The sequence below is a fragment of the Benincasa hispida genome, chromosome 3 (genome assembly GCF_027475165.1).
Source record: "Benincasa hispida cultivar pf3 chromosome 3, pf3_genome.v1.1, whole genome shotgun sequence".
NCBI lineage: Eukaryota > Viridiplantae > Streptophyta > Magnoliopsida > Cucurbitales > Cucurbitaceae > Benincasa > Benincasa hispida.
This window is the reverse complement of record NC_143480.1, coordinates 31,761,530-31,775,913: the sequence shown is the minus strand read 5'-3', so window position 1 is coordinate 31,775,913 and position 14,384 is coordinate 31,761,530. Positions and strand designations below refer to the sequence as shown.

Below are 14,384 nucleotides of genomic sequence, written 5' to 3'. Positions count from 1 at the left end.
TTATTAATAAAATAAATGTTATTTTTAGGCATTTACTCAAATCCAATAAACTAAGATCCATGGTTATTTCATGTAACTTAAGCATGTATGTGGAGACATACAAATGGATCATGCCTTAAGTGATAACCTAAATGGTTTGTAGTAGATGGATAAATGAGGGATACCTTGTCCTGTTGACACTACAGATACGACCCGCTTTATAGATATTACAAGTGTTATAAAGGCTATAAATGGTCTGATCCTGACCATTCATGTGAAGACATGCGAGCGGGGGTATCCTATACAAAGAATTTGTATAAGACTGGACCACGAAATGATTAGTCTCTTTATATAACATCGTTAATAATTGAGATTTACATTTCACTAGAATGACCATAGGTGACATGACCTTAATCTTGAGTGAGTTGGGAACTCCTACCTATGAGGGCAGTCCTTTGATTTGTATGAGTGAGAGTGGCCAGATTGCCAATTCAACTAGTCTACCATTTTGGGGTTCGTCTGATTGAGGAGCTGGGAACTCAGCTACATAAGATGGAATTCACTCCTTCCCTGAAGCAATGGTAAGTAAATAAATTACTCCCTTAAGGGCTGATTTCAGGTCATGAACATAGTAGCCACACCCTCTCCTGGCCTGAAAGAACTTAGTCATAGTAGGACTATGACTTATTGTTCATTAAAGGAATCAGTGGTACTTAAGGAGTTAGATGTAACTACACAGGGAAAAACGGTGAATTGACCCAGTTGTACTTACAAGCGATTTGTGAAGGGTCATCACACTGTTGATTGGTTATATGGACACAGAAATATATCTGTAGTACGAAGAGTGCAGTTGTCGGTCTTTAGTGGAGTGACCAACAGTTAACGGATGATGGATCTCGTGATTAAAAAGTTTAATCAGTTATTTACGTACCGTTGGAGCTTTAAACTATAGGTCCATGGGGTCCCCTTTGTAGCTCAATGGGTTCAATTTGAGAATCAGATTTTGGGTTAATTTGAAGTGTTCAAATTAACAAGAGAAAATTCAACTATATGTGATATAATTGATTTGATGTATTTGATACATTATAGCATAGAGAGCATACACGATTGAGTTACAAGTTTACTATACGATAGTTACTCGCTTACTTGTTGCTACACGACCGAGTAGCAAAGTCTATATGATAGGCTTCATCTTTCTAAATGATCGAGTATTTCGTCTATACGATTTCGAGGATTGAGTTGGACTCGATTGAGATCTAGATTCATTTAGAAGTTCTTTGAGATCATGTTCTGATCGTTGCGTTTGAATTCGTGTTGTTGAACGATCAATGGATACTTGAAGAAGAGTTCTTCAAAGGTATACATACTCTATCCCTGTTTGTTCCTTAAAGAAGTATGTTGTAATTTACTGTTTATGCATAATCGTCTCCATTTAGACTGTATTGTGTTTGTTTTCTTTCTCAATGGGATTTGGAACGATCCGCTTCCGCTCACTAGATCTCGATTCGAAGTTCCTTCAATATTTTAACTATTTATCCATTGGAAACTAGAATTATACCCTAGAAATTACTAGCATACGACAAGAATGTCTGTCTGGGATTGTCAGCTCGCTTTGACTTGGGTTGTCAGCATTCGCTTGTATGTCCAGCGGGAATTATTGACATGTGCACATTAGATGGGTTGTATTAGTTATTGAGATTGTTTCCTTGGACATATATTTGATCGGGAAGGATTTGAAATACATACATAAAATTTATGTTATCTTGAAAGTTGTTATTGTATTCTGTTTGAATGACTGGTTGCTGCTAAACATTTCTAAAATAAATTTAAAAAACCAAAAGTATGTTCTATAAAAGATCTCACTGAGTTCTAACCCACCACCCACCACCCCCCCGGGGGGTAGCAAGGAAAGTCATTCTAGGAACATCACCCATGGTCAGAATCTGTCACATCAACAACATTAGCTTTGAGTTTTTTCTTGTAGATAGTTATAATTGTGATAAACCCAAAGGAGCATAAACATAATCCTGTAAAACATTATCAGTTGTGACAAATAATTATTTTCTAGTTAATTGTTATGTTTTTATAAAATTTGTTTAGTGTGAAAGGTTAGATGGGTAGTGGGCATCACAATAGAGTGATATTTGTTGTCTTCACGCCGCCTCTCGGGTGATAGAGGCAAACTCAGGAGGGGGCGTGACAACTCTCTCAGAAAAGGAAAAAAAAAACTCTTTTACTCTCTCTCAATCCTTCTGCCTTTACCTTTCTCCCAAAAATAAAATAAGGAGACCACACTTCTTTATTCTCTTGTTCTGAGAATAGTAGTGTTCTAAGTGAGTGGTGTTCATGGGGTTGATTTCTAGTGTGCATGTAGAAAAGTTCATGTTGTTCATGACTTTTGGAGAGGATTTACGAAAAGAAGAAAATTCTTCAAGATGTACGTGCAGAAGAGTTCATGTTGTTCATGACTTTTGGAGAGGATATACAAGATGAGGGAAATTCTTCAAAAGTAAGATTCTTCTTTTCCCCTCCTCCTCTCCAATAGCATGCTTTGTTTATAATGTTTATTCTATTTTTCTTCTCTATATTTTTGTTAATTTTGAAATTGAAATCCAATTGCACGACGTTCACACGTTTCCGTGAGAAATTTGATTCTTTCATTTAAAGATTCAGAAACTTTTTTAAGAACAAACTTGAAAGTAGATATAAAGTTGCAACTTATTTCTTAAAAAAAAAAAAAAAACAAATAAACGGAAGTATATGTTTTCTAAGTCATTTTTTTACAATTTAGGTCTCGTTTGGTAACCATTCCTTCTTTGTTTTTTATTTTTGAAAATTAAGCTATTTTCTTCCCATATATTACAATGATTTGTATTTTTCTTAAGTACAATGATTGATTTTTTAACCAAATTCCAAAAATAAAAACAAGTTTTTAAATGCTACTTTTTTAGTTTTCAAAATTTGTCTTGGTTTTTTAAACTATTGGTAAAAGATAGATAACAAATGAAGAAACTTGGAAATGGATATAGTATCTATAGACTTAATTTTAAAAAACAATAATAAAAAATCCAATGATTATCAAACGGGACAAAAAATAAGTCATTTTGAAAAAAATTGAAGTGTTTGACATCCAATTAAAATAGCTTTTGAAGTGTATTTTAAATAGTTTTTATAAAAAAAAAATGTTTAAATAAAAATGAGTTTTTTTTTAAAAAAAAATACTTTTCTCAAGTCAATCCAAACGAACCCTTAATCAAATTTTTTAAGCAAGTGTAAAGGTTTGGCTTTAGATTCTTAAAAAAGAAAAGAAAAGAAAAAAAAAAGTTGGCATTTCTTTAGACAGCATTTGATGAGTTGTAACTTGTAAGTTGTAACCAATCTGCATTTGGCTCTCTTTTCAGCCAAGTTCAACCCTTTAGATGAGCTTATATTATATTTTAAATATATGTTTTTCAAAAGAGAAGGAAAAAAAACGCTAGAAGGAGGGCTTGAACCTCCGACCTTGTGGTTAACAGCCACACGCTCTAACCAACTGAGCTATTCCAGCTTATTGTTCAAATATTCATATATTTGATATATAATTTAATAATTTAGAAAAATAGGAGTGAAAAAGGGCATCATGGGGAATCATATTGGTCTAAAACATAAGCAACCCTAAGAGGGTATTTGTAAATATTTTATTCAAATAGTTAAATAAGTTTAAAGTTTTAATGTGAAAGAAATTTTTTTAGATAGAGTAGCAAAGACTCTATTTGAAATAGATTTTAAAGATATGTTTCGAGATTGACTTTTTTGATTACTTGAAAAAGTATTTTTCTAAATTAAAAGTAAAGTTTTTAGGGACAAAGTCAATAAAAAATGCCCTCAGAGTTGGAACAACTAAAATGATGAACAAGATGACAAATTCTCGTGCCCACTTACTTTGAACCTTGTGAAAAAAAAAAAAAGAAAAAAGAAAAAAAGCTTTGTAACTGTTTTAAATGGTAACGAAAGAATAAATATTGAAAGCAAGTATAGTTCCACTATTATATGAACTCTTTATTTAACATGAAATCTTAATACTTTTGAGGTTAGAGTTCTATTTCAAAATCAATTGACAATAAAAGAAGTAATTCATCTATCTTAAAAGAAATGTGTAAAACATCGTATTAATTGTGATTAATTGAAAAATTTATAATGCAAAACTCATGTTCATGTTGATTGTTGAGCTTTTAAGCCTACTGTGATTTTTATAAATCAATACCAGAGTCCAAAATATAGAGCAAAGTGTGATCAAACTGATTTTTGAATAATTATCTCAAATATTCAGTAGGACAAACTTTTATGCATGTACGAAAATATTCCTTTTTCAAACAACAAAACCAAAACTCAAATCGACCCCAATTACATTTTAAAAAATCAATATTGAAGCCATATGAGATGATTAACTATCTATGATCATATATATTTATCATACATGTTAACATAATAATTAATGGTCCCCAAGTCTAAAAAATAAAGTTAAAATACTCTATTCGTCAATGTTTAATTTTAGTCCGTATATTTTTAATAAATCTTAAATTTAGTTCTTCAAAATTAATTTTTATCGAAATTAATTAAACGATAATAATAATAATTAAATATTTGAAAATATAAAATTTAAAATTTAACAAACCTTAAAGTATAAATAACACGATGATATATTTTTTTAATATAAAAATAATAATCGAAAATGGCAACATCACTTGGGAAAAAGCCTTGGTTTGGTTTTTAATTAAGTTTCCCTTTCTTCGATGTTTATTAAAATAAATTAGTTGTAAATGAGAATCTGTCACCTGAACGTCATGTAAAGTACCCATTAAATTAAAATAATAATAGATTCTTAAAATTGTTAAGGCTTATGTAATGTATATAAATAAAATAATGGCATATACTTGGAATTAGAATATGATTCGTTTATTTATTACATCATCAGAGGGAGACAACAGCACAAAAGTACCAAGAGATTTGGAACCCTTTCAAATAAACCCTTTCTTTAATCCTAACAAAGACATACAATGAGACAAAGTATTCATTTCATTTCATTTATATATATATAAAAAAAAAATGAAGGTTGGAAACCAATTGGAGTCATAATTTAATTACAAAAAAATATATACTTGAGTTGAACCTATTTTTTTTAGTCTAGTTCACATGACACAACAAAGAAAATGCTAAATGTTTTTTTTTAAAAAGTGTTACGTGGCAAATTATAGTTAGCTGAAAAAATACGAAGAACACGTACGTATTTTTCTTCAAAAATTTTCGCTTAATTAAACATGTCTAGTAAAATCTCTACATCTAACTCCATTGTTAAATTTACTAGGATACAACTTGATAATTATGTCACCAACATTTTCAATATTATATTTTCTTATTTCCTAGGTTTGTTTAGGGAAAAACTATCCTAAGAACATAATAACCACTTCTTGCTACAATAAATATTATTTTGTATTCTCCAATTAACTACCGTTAATACTATTTTAAAACTCTTATTTGCTACAGTATTTACTATTTGTCATAGTTTTCATTATTTTTTTATTCTTTGTTACAGTATTTACTATTTTTTTCTCAAGCTAAAATAGTTTACACCTCAAACACATACGGTTATAACCCAAACTAAAATAATCTATACCCCAAATACAAACTATTATAATCCAACTATAATAACCTAAGATTATAATAACCAATTCCTTACCCCAAACGTCCCCTTATTATTTTCAAGAAGAACAAAATAAGATAGTTGACAAAATGTTTAGTCTAAATTGTTGAGTATTTAGAGTTACAATAGTGCATTTGGACCATATCTTGTATTTTTTTTAGATCGTGCTTCTTAACATCTATCTAGAATTCAATGTATTGGAATCTAGAAATATATTTCAATAAGCGACGTATAAAACTTTGAAAATCAATTAAAAGAGCCAAGAGTAATTACTGAATTACAAAATATCTTTATTACTACAAATTCAAATTTGATCTTTTTTCGTACTCTCTCTAGCAACTAGTTCAACACTCTATCTCGTGTAATAAGAACACAATATATTTTGTTTCTATTTTTAATTTTAGTAGTGTTGTTTTAATTTGAAGGTTTGAAACCAAGTTTTAACAAAAGTTGCTAATATTTTTAATTAAATTACTACATGTTGGTGTTAAAGCTAATAGTTAGAACGAAAATTTACCTTGAAAGACTTTAGTTAGGATTATTTATGTGCAAAATTTATGAAAAATTAGATTACTTACAAATGGTAGGATATAGTTAGAAAATTTAAAAACAATTTTAAAATCCAAATATATATGTATATAAATATATTAAAGAATGGGAGTTATAAAATGGATGATTGTTTTGGAAGCATATTGGAATTAAGTCATATATATGATTAATTATGAAATTAGAAAAGAATGGGCTTATTAATTTAATTGTGAAGATTAATTTTTAACATTAAAGTTATGATGTAGTTGTGTCTGGTTGGTGGTATACTTGTCCTAAGTTCTCACCAACCTACCTAGTTGTTAATAATCAGTACATTCCAATTATATTCTTTCTTTCTCTAACCAACTCTATTAGACTCTAATTAGAAAATTAGAGAAAAAAAAACGTAGGTCTTTTATTTATTTTTTTATTTTATATATTTTTTATTAGATATGTTTATTATAAAAGTAATTATAAGTATTATTTTAAATGTAAACTATCACAAATTAAATTTACTTACATATAAAGCCTAAGAAACAATTATTTTAAATTTCAATATAATGTTTTGGATTAATATATGCTTTAGTCTTTAGGTTAAATTACAAGTTTATAGTCTATGAACTTTCTTAAACATGTTAATAGATTTGTAAACTTTCGATTTTTCTGTCCATTAAAAGTTCATGAGCTTTACAAAATTTCTTTTAAGAGATACTTCAACTTTTAATTTTGTGTCTAATAAATTTCTAAAATTTTTAATTTTATGTCTAACACATAGGTCCTTGATTAACTTATTCAACATATATACTTTTCTTTTTCCCTGAATTCATGTATCTACCAAACATAAAATTACATTCGTTGAGATTCCATCAGACATAATAATCTATTTTAAATCTATTAAATTAATAATCAATTAAATCTTTTTTTAAAAAAATTATTATTATATATATATATATTTTACAAACCCTATCAAATACAAAATTCAAAGTTGAAAGATCTATTAGACACACAAAGTAAAAGTTTTAAAAAAAAAATTATTAGACACTTAAAAATTTAGGTCCCTTTGGTAGTCATTTTATTTTTTTGTTTTTAGTTTTTAAAAATTAAGTCTATTTCCTCCTCATTCTTACAATGATTTACATATTTCTTAAATTCAATGATTGAAATCTTAGTCAAATTCCAAAAAAAAAAAAAAAAAAAAAAAAAAAATTAAAAACTACTTTTTTGTTAGTTTTTAAATTTTTGAGGTGAAAATAGTGTCTAGAAGTTTTAATTTTCAAAAACAAAAATCAAATTGTTATCAAATGGGCTTACACGCTAAATTAATTGTTACAAATTTGAAAGAAACTAAAGTTAATTGTAATTTAACATAATTTTGAATACATCCCTGCCTACTTACGACATTCATGTGAACTACAAGAACATTGCGAAACATAAACAATTAAAATCTCAAAAATAAAAGTTGGCTGGCCTCTGATTTAAGGGTTCGAAATTATAATTTCCTTAATCATGTTTTGAGGAACCCTTGGTTTAGTTTTATTTGCAGTTCACTTTATTCCATCCTTATTGAATATTACAACAAATATACATTCAATAATTGGATTTCTAATTGATTGTTGGAATAAAATATACTTTAAATTATTGTTTTATTTACCATTCTGTTTAATTTATACAAAGTGGCTTCAAAATTATCGACCAATTAAAAAAATGTCTTTCAGTTACTTCATTCGAATAAATAGATCTAGGAGAGAAAAACATCCAAAATATAATGATAACAAGATCGACATGGTGAATTATGTGTTTTAATATAGTGACGTTTATTGAAGTTTTTAAATTATAATAAATATTTTTAGACGTGTTTGTATTTCATATAGATTATGATTAAAATATGTTATTAAACATAACGGGACGTCCTTGTTTAAAAGGGAAGTTAAATGATATTATGTATATCATGTCGTAATTTAAGACGACAAATTCATAAATATACACAAATGAGGGTAAAAGGATATATATTGCTTGTATTAAAAGTGATGGATGTATTTATCCTTAATTAATTCTTATTAAGATGCACAAAGAGGGAAAATTGGAGTTGTTACAAAATGATGCAATTGATGAACTAAGAGAGTATTGGCCAAACCCAAAAGGGAAAACAAAGCAAAGGAATATCCCAAAGATCCCAAGGTGTTTTCTCCTAAACCCTAATTATTTTAAAGGTTATATCTTTAGGACACAAACAGAAGTGATTTGTCCATTTCTATCTTGTTTGCAATGAAAGAGAAAGATAATTCCCCTCTTTTGTTTCTTTTGAAGTCTTGACTTAGTAAATATATATATATATATATATTTTTTTATTTTTATATATATATATATTTTTGGGTCCATAGGCAAATATATTTTAAGAAAAAAGGTTGATAAATGATGTGTAAACCAACAACTATATATATATATATAAAATTGAAAATATTTTGTAAAATTTTTTGGAAAGAGAAATAACATATAGTTGCAACATGCAACTATATAAATTACAATATAATAAACTATTTAATTTGTTTTGCACCAATTTATTTTTTCATGATTAGTCGACATGTGTATATAAAACAAACAAATGGTTAAATTGGGTATTAAAGAAAATTTTGCAATTTTGCAATTTTTTTAAAAAAATAAATGTCTTTCTTTTAGAATATTAAAAAGAAAAAAACAAAGAAACACAAACACAGTTGAATTTTGTGTGTGTAAAAATATAAACATGATCTCATATAAGCACATTTTTGTATTGATTTACTCATTAAGTTAAATGTATTTGATGTTACATTTTTGTATTGATTTACTCATTAAGTTAAATGTATTTGATGTTACATGTGAAAGGTCTAAGCATAAGAAAATATCGGTTTGTGTTATGGAATTTAGGTTCTATTTTATTTGGAGATCTTATTTCACGGTTATATGAATTTTAAATATTTGTGCATATTTTCATCTCAAAATTAATTGATAATGAGAGAAAAATAACTCATGTATCTTAAAATTTGTGAAGTCTCCTATCTTTTTACTACAAGAATTTTGGGCTTTAATGTCGGATGGAAAAAGTGAAACCAGATGTATAATGTCGGTTTTTAAAAAAATGGATCTTTAATGTCGATTTTAAACCGACATTGAAATTTTAAACCTACATTGAAGATAGGCTACAATGTCGGTTTAAAACCAACATTAAAGATTCCCATTTATTTTTTTAACTTCAGTAAAAAATCTCTCTTTTTCATTTCACTATCATTCTTCAACCTCCTTTCTCACAAAAGTTCCTCTCCCAAAAACCCTCCTCTCGCCGGCAATCCTTCACCATCCCTGTCAGTGCGCCATCACCACCAAATCTTTCAAGTCGTCATTGATGTTGTGCAGATCCGTCCGTCAACGTCAGCTCAACGTCGGTCACCATGTAGATCCGTCCAGAGATTCAGATCTGGTAGCCACTCTTCGTGCAGCTCGTCGTAGTGCATATTTTCAGATTTGTGCAGCCGCTCATCGTTTAGATCCATTGGTAGCCCAACCCCTTTATGTGCAAATTTGTTGTAGCCCAGCCCCTAGACGTGCAGAACCGGCGTAGCCCAACCCCTCAACATGCAGATCCAACGTTATGTATATCCTCATCGTCCAGGTCTGCCAGTTGTTGAATCATGCAGTCGTTGAGGTTCGTCATTCTTTGAACTCGATCTCAGCTCAGATATGTTCCAATCTTCGAGCTTTGGATCAGATCCATTCAATCTTTGATTTTCTTATTGCTTTCCATTCTTTGCACTTTTTCTTTTTGTCTTGAAATCATTTGCTAAACTAGGTTAGTTTTCATTTGTAGATCTATAAAGTGTCAACGCAAAATTGGGGCATGTAGAAATTAGAATAGCTACCAGGTGGAGGCTTTGCAAGTGGATTTGGGTCGTTCGGTAGTCAGTAAGGAAGTGTTGATTTCTCGCTTTTGGTGTTGCCACTGGTGGAGTTGGAGGAGCTGGAAAACCTCCTAAGCTTTTCACTCAGATTAGAAAGTAGTTTCATATTGACTATCGATAGGTAGATGGTAGAATGTATATTTATTTTTGTTGTAACACCAGTTTTCAGCTTCTTCCTATCTTTTTGGGGTTTAGAAAATCTTTATATTATTGATTAAACATATATATGTTTTTATTTTTACTAAACTATGTTAGTTTTAGTATGTTTTTGCTCTTTTTATGTTTAGTAACTTCACTTTTATTTATAAAACATATTTTCTTGTTAAATTTCTGTTCAAATAGATTTTTTTTATACAAGTCATAACTCACTCACACATATTTGCTTATAATTATGGAATATGCAGTTGGGGGAAAATTTTTTGAAAAAATATGCAAGGCCAAAAGATTCAGTGAAGATGAGGTAAATTAGATTGCTAGGTGGCAACTATCGATTTTATTTTTTTGTATTTGGTTAGATAAATTTCTTAAACAAAGCATTTTTCAAGGCTATACTTTGGTAAGTTGATGAGAAACTGTATTGCTATGACTTAAACAGAATACATTTGTCGATTTCTGATGTGGCATTTCAAATTTCACTGAATATTTCTAGTACTTGAAATTAATGTGTTATGAGGTTAATTTATTATGAACCGGGTTGTTTAGAGTTATTTTGTAGTTTGTGATTACTGTTAAAGAGATTTGTTTCTTGAGAGTATGAAAATACTGTATTTATTCAGTTATGCATAGTAGAGAATAAGAGAAGGTTTTAAATGAGCTTTGATCTCTTGTTCATTATCATGTTTCGCTTTAGACTTCAATTTCAAAAACTTTTTTGTAACTATTCTATAAATTTTATTTTACATAATTGGAGTCCGTTATTATTTAGAATTTTGAATAAATTGTATGGGTTTATAGCTAAAACAATCATTATACACTACCTAAAATTGATCCATGGTGTTTAAGTTCTATAAATTAATGCTAGAAAGTCGAGAATAATGCAAGGGTGGAATAATGCAATCATAGAATTACATTTGCAGGCATAATTGCAACAGTTGTCCAGCATGTCACAACTTGCAACGATGTTATAAGAAAGTAATGAGAGAAATGTGTGATATTCTCGAAACTGCTAAGTAGGTAGGAATCTTGCTTGAGTTCATAAAGTTTGTTTATTTTCATTAAGTTGTTTGAGTTTATAAATTTATGGATTCATGGTGGTCATCCAATTTTACCTTCTTCCGCTGATTTGTATCATAAGAAACAATTTTGTTTCTTTGTTCATTTATTTTTCAAATGTTTTGCTTTTCTTGGCTTCTCCAATTTGCTTTTGGTTTTGTTCTCCACCTCTATTTCCATGTGTGACACTTGTTGTACCTCTTTTGTGATAAAATGAAATGAGAATGATTTATGATTAATAGTACAATGAGAGTATGAGTTTGGCGGTCCATTTCTTCAAAGTTCTTGCTTTTCTGTTTGCGTGATGCTTGGAGTTAAAGAAACCATTCGCTTTTATAAAATGAAATAGGAATGATCTAAGCCACCATCAAACATGTTGTGTTGGGCTTTTTTTTACTAGAATTTATTAAAGAAGATGTTGCCATTATGAAATTATTACGATAGTGAGCTGTTATGTTCGATGGTAGCTTGATTTTGATTTTTTTTTTTGTTTTTTTTTTTGTTTTTCATTTCTTTTTAGCTACATCAGTGGTTGTCCTAAGTCTTGTTCTTGTCAAATGTGCTTTAGCAACCCTAAAGATGTAAATATTGTTATTGTAGACCTTTCGATAATAATATTTTTTCTATCTATTTTTCTTGTATGTCCAAGAAAGCACTCCATATTTCATCTATTGTTCTTGTAGATTCTTAAATATATGTATTGAAAGAGTTTTGTAGGGGAATGAGAATAATCAAAATGCTCGTCATTGTAAGCCTCTATTTTGTTTGTTTGTTTGTTTGTTGAGAGGGAGAATGTTTTAGTATTATAAGAATTTAAGAGAATTGTGTCTGTTTCAAGAAAACTCCTGCTTCCTTAGTTATAATCCTACGAGTTTAGCTTTAGTTCATATTGATTGAAGTTGCCTCACATTTGTGTTCTCTCAATCTCTTCCTCTACCATAACATGATGTATATTGAAACTCTCCGTGTAGGTCAGTCTTGGAATTCAAAAGAAGGTAATTTGGTTATCCATTATGTCATCTCCCTCACTTCCATGATCTATTGAATTCAAAAGAAGGTAATGTCAGCAAAATAGTTTATATTCATTCTATTGGATATTTAGTGTTGATAGGACCATTTGTTTTTCTGCTTGAATGTCCCTTTGTTAAGAGTGTATGCTTGTAATATGACATGTTTTTTGATGTTTTGCTTGTTAATTGATTCTGTCTGTGATATGACATGTTTTTGGATGTTAGTTTATTTCAAGTTATAACTTATATTTTGGCAATAGTTTAATAATTATGTGAGTATATATAATTTTGGAAGACGTTTCTTCAGACATTCTTCACATAGGGTAGTGTAGGGATTTGTGGAGTCATTTCATAATTTTTGAGAAATAGAAGTGTTATGCAATTGTTTCTATTATTGTTTCGGAACAATTTATGAACTTGAAGAAGCAACAAAATTCAATTTCGCATTAGAGAAAATCTCTTTTTCCAAACACTAAATGTCAAGAATATCATTTTGATGTTTATGAGAAATGCAAGAAGAGAGAGGTATTTTCTTAACTTAGTTATGTGTAAATCCTGATCTATTGGTTGATTGTTTGATGTTTAGATCTTGTTATTGCTCCATAGAACTACATGTTAAATTTGGATGGAGAAGGAACTTAAGCTATTCAAATTTTGTTCTTTTTGTGGTAATGGAATTTTAGTTTGAAGTTCTAATTTTCTATTGGATCATCCTATTACATTCTCCCCTTCTTTCTTTCTTTTTTCTTTTCTTTTTTTACTTTGCTTTGATCTTACCTGGAATTTAGTTTAGGGATAAATCTCCGCATTTCTTGTAGGCACTCTTGCTTAGTTGGTGTATTTTTCTGGAAATAAGAAATTGTTGAAAAATGATCAAGTTCAAATTTCTGTAAAAGCTAGTGGAAGAAGTTGTTCCATTCTCCAAGGGAGGATTCACTTTACCCAATTTGAAGCAAGCAAAATAAGATTGTATTGCGTTTATTAACCACAAGCAACTTGTTATGAGTGATTTCCTTTGTGGCATACACTTGCGCATGATCTATTTTCCTCTTAAACTTGTTTGGTTAATATGATTGGTCTAGTTGCCTAAGAAATCTAAAATGAAAAAAGAACTCCTTTCTTGAATTTATTGTGTGGATTCTTTATAAGATTTAAATGAAGTTGCAAGTTTGTTTACAAATTTTGAAGTTCTGGATTTATATTTTGAAGCTATTCTTTTTCAACTCTTGCAATCGTGATATTTATCATATTTTTCTCAATTGTGTTGTTGATTGTTGTCATACTTAAAAATTTCTCAAGGTCCTGGTGGAAGGTCGGGTTTTGGCAGTGGAACTAGTAGTTATGGCAGAGGAGCAGCAGCTCAAACTTTACTTTGAAAGAATCGTTTTACACGCAATTCAATTAATCTTTAGTGGAATACGAGCTTGATTGAAGAGATTGTTAGCCTTTTTTTCTTTCTTTTAGCTTATGAGAATATTAATTCAAGTTTGTTTGAACTACTGCTTTGTACGTATAAATTTTGTTATTCTCTTTGGGAGCTAACTATTACTCGTACTTTATAAGCAAGACTTAGATTTAAACTTTTGTGTTTGTTGAGATCCTAATATATAAAAACAATTCTCTTTGGGAGCTAGCTATTATTCGTACATTGTGACCCAACATGAGACATATAATGTCGTTTTTAACTTTTTCATCGACATTAAAAATGGATTGGACAATGGTATTTAAAAAAAGGGGACAAGAATTATGGGCTTCAATGTCGGTTTAAAACTGACATTAAAGGATTTTAATGTCGGTTGACAACCGATATTGAAGATCGTGTTATAAAAGGTCTTTAATGTCAGTTGTCTTTAATGTCTGTTTTAAACCGACATTGAAAATGGTGTACAATGTCGGTTTAAAATCGACATTAAAGATATTTTATAATACGATCTTCAATGTCGATTTTAAACCGACATTAAAGCCCAGAATTCTTGTAGTGTTTCGATGTGAGATTTGGCTTGGCTCCAAGTTCATGGATGAGACAATATTACTCTCGCTTTT

At 29.3% G+C, this 14,384-nt stretch overlaps 1 long non-coding RNA gene and 1 other non-coding gene across 22 annotated transcripts; one reads left to right on the top strand and one right to left on the bottom strand.

Annotated features, from left to right (window-relative positions):
• Nucleotides 1–3,452: 3,452 nt before the first annotated feature.
• Nucleotides 3,453–3,526, bottom strand: TRNAN-GUU (transfer RNA asparagine (anticodon GUU)). Its single transcript has one exon. It is a non-coding gene; the product is annotated as a tRNA-Asn (tRNA).
• Nucleotides 3,527–9,431: 5,905 nt separating this feature from the next.
• On the top strand, nt 9,432–13,923 carry LOC150037197 (uncharacterized). Of its 21 annotated transcripts, none has more exons than XR_016528240.1 (6): nt 9,435–9,866; nt 10,029–10,240; nt 10,524–10,579; nt 11,196–11,292; nt 12,308–12,326; nt 13,641–13,923. It is a non-coding gene; the product is annotated as an uncharacterized LOC150037197 (long non-coding RNA). The 21 variants fall into 21 exon arrangements; XR_016528234.1 differs by having other exon boundaries at nt 12,308–12,388; XR_016528235.1 differs by having other exon boundaries at nt 12,303–12,326.
• Nucleotides 13,924–14,384: the final 461 nt, after the last annotated feature.